The sequence below is a fragment of the Ranitomeya imitator genome, chromosome 2, assembly GCF_032444005.1.
Source record: "Ranitomeya imitator isolate aRanImi1 chromosome 2, aRanImi1.pri, whole genome shotgun sequence".
Classification (NCBI taxonomy): Eukaryota; Metazoa; Chordata; class Amphibia; order Anura; family Dendrobatidae; genus Ranitomeya; species Ranitomeya imitator.
In genome coordinates this window covers 370,635,411-370,643,381 of record NC_091283.1, presented here as the reverse complement: position 1 = coordinate 370,643,381, position 7,971 = coordinate 370,635,411, and positions in this window count along the sequence as shown.

The following is a 7,971-nucleotide window of genomic DNA, read 5'->3' as shown; positions in this document are numbered from 1 at the left end:
ATCTCTGTGTGTAATGGAGTGTGGGTTGGACAAATGTAAAAGAGGAGTTGGACAGAAATGACATCACAAATCTTTTTGAAGAGAGAGGAGGGAGAGGAGGGAGGGGTTTGGGTGTGTTTTTGGAGTGGGTGTGCTAGGTTCGGGCTTAGTGGCAGTGCAAAGCATCATGGAACTTGTAGTATTAGGGCACAATAAGGAAGTTGTCGATTAACCCCATGAGAGCTGAATCCAGCACTGAAGATGTGCTGCTACAGCATGATAACAGGTAATATTGCTAAAATAAACACAGTAGATGTTTTCAGTGGCACATAATAGCAAGATTTATGAAAAAAAAAAAACTTTATAGTAGTGGACAACTTCTTTAATTAAAGGGCACCTGTCACCCCGAAAATCGTGGGTGAGGTAAGCCCACCGGCATCAGGGGCTTATCTGCAGCATTCTGTAATGCTGTAGATAAACCCCCGATGTTACCTGAAAAAGGAGAAAAAGATGTTATATTATACTCACCCAGGGGCGGTCCCGCTGCTGGTCAGGTCGGATGGGCATCTCCGGTCCGCTGCGGCGCCTCCTATCTTCTTTCCATGACGTCCTCTTCTGATCTTCAGCCACGGCTCCGGCGCAGGCGTACTTTGCTCTGCCCTGTTGAGGGCAGACAAAGTACTGCAGTGCGCAGGCGCCGGGCCTCTGACCTTTCTGGCGCCTGCGCACTGCAGTACTATCCTCTGCCCTCAAGAGGGCAGAGCAAAGTACACCTGCGCCGGAGCCGTGGCTGAAGATCAGAAGAGGACGTCATGGAAAGAAGATAGGAGGCGCCGCAGCGGACCGGAGACACCCATCCGACCTGACCAGCAGCGGGACCGCCCCTGGGTGAGTATAATATAACGTCTTTTTCTCCTTTTTCAGGTAACATCGGGGGCTTATCTACAGCATTACAGAATGCTGCAGATAAGCCCCTGATGCCGGTGGGCTTACCTCACCCGCGATTTTCGGGGTGACAGGTTCCCTTTAATGACCAGGCCAATTTTTACAATTCTGACCACTGTCAATTTATGTGGTTATAACTCTGGAACGTTTCAACATATCCCACTGATTCTGAGACTGTTTTTTCGTGACATATTGTACTTCATGTTAGCAGTAAAAAAAAATCGGTATGACTTGCGTTTATTTATTAAAAAAACGGAAATATGGCAAAAATGTAGCAATTTTCAAACTTTGAATTTTTATGCCCTTTAACACTTTGAGGGGTGTACATGACAGAAAATACCCAAATGTGACACCATTCTAAAAACTGCACCCCCTCAATGTGCTCAAAACTACATTCAAGAAGTGTATTAATCCTTTACGTGCTTCACAGGAACTGAAGCAATGTGGAAGGGAAAAATGAACATTTAACTTTTTTCACAAACATTTTATTCACAACCAATTTTTTTATTTTTACAAGTGTAAAAAGAGAAAATGAACCACAAAAGTTGTTGTGCAATTTCTCCTGAATACGCCGATACCCAATATGGGGGTAAACCACTGTTTAGGTGCACGGTAGAGCTCGGAAGGGAAGGAGCGCCGTTTGACTTTTTCAACGCAGAATTGGCTGGAATTGAGATTGGATGCCATGTCGCGTTTGGAGAGTCCCTGATGTGCCTAAACAGTGGAAACCCCCACAAGTGACACCATTTTGGAAACTAGACAATCAAAGGAACTTATCTAGATGTGTGGTGAGCACTCTGAACCCCAAGTGATTCACAGAAGTTAATAAGGTAGAGCCAAGAAAATAAAAAATCATATTTTTTCCACAAAAATGATCTTTTCTCCCCCAAATTTTTATTTTCCCAAGGGTAACAGTTGAAATTAGACCCCCAAAGTTGTGCAATTTTTCCTGAGTATGCTGATACCCCATATGCGGGAGTAAACCACTGTTTGGATGCATGGCAGTGCTCAGTAGAGAGGGAGCACCATTTCATTTTTTGGCTGGTATCAAGGGTGGCGCCATGTCGCGTTTGGACACCCCCTGATGTTCCTAAGCAGTGGAAAACCCCCAATTATAACTCTAACCCCAAAACATCCCTAACTCTATTCCCAACCCTAGCCAACACACCCATAACCCTAATCCCAACCCTAACCTTAACCCTAATCACAACCCTAACCCCAACACACCCCTAACCCCAACCCTAACCATAACTAACCACAAAGTTAACCCGAACACACCCATAACCCTAACCACAACCCTAACCCCAATACACCCCTAACCCTAATCCCGACCCTAACCACAAACCTTACCCCAACACACCACTAACTCTAATCCCAACCCTATCCATAACCCTAACAACAACTCTAACCCCAACACACCCCTATCCCTACCCTAATCATAACCCTAACCACAAACCTAATTGTAACACACTCCTAACCCTAATCCCATCCCTAAACTTAACGCTAACACTAACTTTATCCCAACTCACTTTAGCCCAACTCTATCCGTAATGGAAATAAATGTTTTTTATTTTATTATTTTTCCCTAACTAAGGAAGTGATAAAAGGGTGTTTTATTTACTATTTTTTTATTTTGATCACTGTGATAGCGTCTATCACAATGATCAAAATGAATATATAGGAAAAATTTCCTATTGTTGCCGGGTGCTGGCCAGCAGATCTTGGCGGGCGCAGTGCACATGAGCCAGCCATTTTCTCCTGGAAGAAGACTCAGTGGAGATCACCGGGGGATGGCAGGGACTCCAGAGTACAGGGGGGATGATCGGGGGACACCATTTCTCTTTCCTCTGATGTGCGATCACAGTGCATATACATAAAAAATGCAATATTTCTGCTATGCACTGAGGGGGCAAACACGTACTGTACATGTATTTAGCTCAAAGTATTTGCATGTGACTCAATGCAGTCCTCAAGATACAGTGGCAGGGCTTGCACAAACCGGCACCATATACCTATATATTAGGCCATAATTCAAGTGCACTCAATGTGTCCCAATAATATTGTGGTCAAAAGAAAAGTAAACTTCCAACCGCCCCACACCATATACATATTACCTGGGTCTGTGCCACTCCCGAGAATGCTCTTTCAAGTGGCACGCTGAACGTCCTAACTCCAACACGCGTTTCGTGAGTGCTTCTTCCTGGGGGAGTGTCTACACGGTGAGCATCATAGGACTTATGCAATCCACTAGCCAATGGGGATTGAGGGATGGGGTAACACCACATGAGTCATAAAGTAAGTGAACACCCACTCGAATGGAATCATGCTCGTAACTATGCAAAACAAAGTGCCAAGACGCTGTAACTACCCATCTGAATGGATATGCAAATTGCCTCTTCTGAGAAAAAGAGGACTTAAACTCTATAGCGCCACCTGTTGGAAGTAGCGATCCTACAAGTCACAATCAACTCTTTAACGAGTCGTGCAATATGACTTAGGTTAAAAGCCAAATCAGTATCTCAATTCGCAGACACGGTGTTTCGGGCTGTTGGCCCTCGTCAGTAGGGTTGAGCGAAACGGGTCGTTCATTTTCAAAAGTCGCCGACTTTTGGCAAAGTCGGGTTTCATGTAACCCGATCCGACCCCTGTGCGGGGTCGGCCATGTGGTACGCGACTTTCGCGCCAAAGTCGCGTTTCAATGACGCGAAAAGCGCCATTTCTCAGCCAATGAAGGTAAACGCAGAGTGTGGGCAGCGTGATGACATAGGTCCTGGTCCCCACCATCTTAGAAAAGGGCATTGCAGTGATTGGCTTGCTGTCTGCGGCGTCACAGGGGCTATAAAGGGGCGTTCCCGCCGACCGCCATGTTACTGCTGCTGATCTGAGCTTAGGGAGAGGTTGCTGCCGCTTCGTCAGAAGCAGGGATAGCGTTAGGCAGGGTCCATTAACCACCAAACCGCTTGTGCTGTAGCGATTTCCACTGCCCAACACCACCTTCGGTGTGCAGGGACAGTGGAAGCTACATTTTTTTTTTTTCCCCTCAGCGCTGTAGCTCATTGGGCTGCCCTAGAAGGCTCCCTGATAGCTGCATTGCTGTGTGTACGCCGCTGTGCAAACCAACTGCTTTTTTCAAAGCACAAATCCTCTTGTTCCTTCCTTTCTGCACAGCTATCTTTTTTGTTTGTCCACACTTTTTATTTAATTTGTGCATCAGTCCACTCCTTATTGCTGCCTGCCATACCTGGCTGAGATTACTGCAGGGAGATAGTAATTGTTGGACACTCCCTGTTTTTTTTTTTGTTTTTTTTTGTGGGAGATTAAGATTGACATTTCTGCTAGAGTGCCATCCCTGTGTGTGCCATCTCTCACTCAGTGGGCCATAGAAAGCCTATTTATTTTTTTGCTTGATTTGGGTTATAAAATCTACCTGAAAAAATCACTACATCAATCAGTGGGAGAAAAATATTGGCCTCAGGGCTTGTGTGCCACTCCTGACTCCTGTGTGTGCCATCTCTCAGTCAGTGGGCCATAGAAAGCCTATTTATTTTTTTGCTTGATTTGGGTTCTAAAATCTACCTGAAAAAATCACTACATCAATCAGTGGGAGAAAAATATTGGCCTCAGGGCTTGTGTGCCACTCCTGACTCCTGTGTGCATCATCACTCACTCAGTGGGCCATAGAAAGCCCTTTTTTTTTTTTTTTTGCTTTATTTGGGTTCTAAATTCTACCTGAAAAAATCAATAAATCAATCAGTGGGAGATTAATATTGGCCTTTGGGCTTGTGTGCCAGTCCTAAGCGTGCCATCTCTCTCTCTCAGATAGTGGGCCATAGAAAGCCTATTTATTATTTTTTTTATTGGGTTTATAAATTTTCCTTGGAACAAAAAAAAAAAAAGTGGGAGATTAATATTGGCCTCTGGGCTTGTGTGCCAGTCCTGAGCGTGCCATCTCTCTCACAAATAGTGGGCCATAGAAAGCCTATTTATTTATTTTTTTTTGGTTTTATAAATTCTCCCTGAAAAAAAAAAGGGAGATTAATATTGGCCTTTGGGCTTGTGTGCCAGTCCTAAGCGTGCCATCTCTCTCTCTCAGATAGTGGGCCATAGAAAGACTATTTATTTATTTTTTTATTGGGTTTATAAATTTTCCCTGAAAAAAAATAAAAAGTGGGAGATTAATATTGGCCTCTGGGCTTGTGTGCCAGTCCTGAGCGTGCCATCTCTCTCACAAATAGTGGGCCATAGAAAGCCTATTTATGTTTTTGGTTGATTTGGGTTCTAAATTCTACCTGAAAAAATCAATAAATCAATCAGTGGGAGATAAATATTGGCCTCTGGGCTTGTGTGCCACTCCTGACTCCTGTGTGCGTCATCTCTCACTCAGTGGGCCATAGAAAGCCTTTTTTTGTTTTATTTGTTTTCTAAATTCTCCCTGAAAAAATCATTTTATTTTATTTGGTTTCTAAATTCTTCCTGAAAAAATCATTTTATTCTATTATTTTTTTTTTCCTAAAGTCTCCCTGAAAAAAAAAAAAAAAAATCAGTGGGAGATTAATATTGCCCTTTCTGCTTGTGTGCCAGTCTTGACTCCTGGGTGTGCCATCTCTCTCTCTCTCTCCAATTGTGGGCCATAGAAAGCCTATTATTTTTTTTAGCTTGATTTGGGTTCCAAAATCTACCTGAAAAAATCACTACATCAATCAGTGGGAGATAAATATTGGCCTCTGGGCTTGTGTGCCACTCCTGACTCCTGTGTGCGTCATCTCTCACTCAGTGGGCCATAGAAAGCCTTTTTTTGTTTTATTTGTTTTCTAAATTCTCCCTGAAAAAATCATTTTATTTTATTTGGTTTCTAAATTCTTCCTGAAAAAATCATTTTATTCTATTATTTTTTTTTCCTAAAGTCTCCCTGAAAAAAAAAAAAAAAAAATCAGTGGGAGATTAATATTGCCCTTTCTGCTTGTGTGCCAGTCTTGACTCCTGGGTGTGCCATCTCTCTCTCTCTCTCCAATTGTGGGCCATAGAAAGCCTAATATTTTTTTAGCTTGATTTGGGTTCCAAAATCTACCTGAAAAAATCACTACATCAATCAGTGGGAGATAAATATTGGCCTCTGGGCTTGTGTGCCACTCCTGACTCCTGTGTGCGTCATCTCTCACTCAGTGGGCCATAGAAAGCCTTTTTTGTTTTATTTGTTTTCTAAATTCTCCCTGAAAAAATCATTTTATTTTATTTGGTTTCTAAATTCTTCCTGAAAAAATCATTGTATTCTATTATTTTTTTTTCCTAAAGTCTCCCTGAAAAAAAAAAAAAAAATCAGTGGGAGATTAATATTGCCCTTTCTGCTTGTGTGCCAGTCTTGACTCCTGGGTGTGCCATCTCTCTCTCTCTCTCCAATTGTGGGCCATAGAAAGCCTAATATTTTTTTAGCTTGATTTGGGTTCCAAAATCTACCTGAAAAAATCACTACATCAATCAGTGGGAGATAAATATTGGCCTCTGGGCTTGTGTGCCACTCCTGACTCCTGTGTGCGTCATCTCTCACTCAGTGGGCCATAGAAAGCCTTTTTTTGTTTTATTTGTTTTCTAAATTCTCCCTGAAAAAATCATTTTATTTTATTTGGTTTCTAAATTCTTCCTGAAAAAATCATTGTATTCTATTATTTTTTTTTCCTAAAGTCTCCCTGAAAAAAAAAAAAAAAAAAATCAGTGGGAGATTAATATTGCCCTTTCTGCTTGTGTGCCAGTCTTGACTCCTGGGTGTGCCATCTCTCTCTCTCTCTCCAATTGTGGGCCATAGAAAGCCTAATATTTTTTTAGCTTGATTTGGGTTCCAAAATCTACCTGAAAAAATCACTACATCAATCAGTGGGAGATAAATATTGGCCTCTGGGCTTGTGTGCCACTCCTGACTCCTGTGTGCGTCATCTCTCACTCAGTGGGCCATAGAAAGCCTTTTTTTGTTTTATTTGTTTTCTAAATTCTCCCTGAAAAAAATCATTTTATTTTATTTGGTTTCTAAATTCTTCCTGAAAAAATCATTTTATTCTATTATTTTTTTTTCCTAAAGTCTCCCTGAAAAAAAAAAAATCAGTGGGAGATTAATATTGCCCTTTCTGCTTGTGTGCCAGTCTTGACTCCTGGGTGTGCCATCTCTCTCTCTCTCTCCAATTGTGGGCCATAGAAAGCCTAATATTTTTTTAGCTTGATTTGGGTTCCAAAATCTACCTGAAAAAATCACTACATCAATCAGTGGGAGATAAATATTGGCCTCTGGGCTTGTGTGCCACTCCTGACTCCTGTGTGCGTCATCTCTCACTCAGTGGGCCATAGAAAGCCTTTTTTTGTTTTATTTGTTTTCTAAATTCTCCCTGAAAAAATCATTTTATTTTATTTGGTTTCTAAATTCTTCCTGAAAAAATCATTTTATTCTATTATTTTTTTTTCCTAAAGTCTCCCTGAAAAAAAAAAAAAAAGAAATCAGTGGGAGATTAATATTTACATTTGTGCTTCAGTGACAGTCCAGCGTGTGTGGCATCTCTCTCATTTGTTGCCACCAACAACAGAGTGTGTAACATTGTGCCTGATTTTCGTTGTGGTCTCACTCACCTGTAAAGGGGTAGCTAAATCATACTGAAGTTATAGCTCACCGTGTAAGTTGTGTGACAGCAACAAATACCGTTAGTTTGTTTACGTTTTTAAAACAATGAGGAAGTCTGGTGGAAGAGGTTGTGGCCGGGGGCGTTCATTGTCAGCTGGTAATGAGGGTAGTGGTAGTGGTGGAGCATCAGCTGGTCGTGGGAAAAAAAATATTGCACCTAAGTCTGGAGCTGTGGAGCCAGGTTCGTCGTCTGGCTACACAAGGCCTCAAACGCTCCCTTTTCTGGGAGTAGGAAAACCGCTTTTAAAGCCGGAGCAGCAAGAGCAAGTTTTGGCTTATCTTGCTGACTCAGCCTCTAGCTCTTTTGCCTCCTCTCGTGAAACTGGTAAATGTCAAAGCAGCGCGTCGTTAGTGGATGTTCACGGTCAGGGACAAGTCGCTTCCTT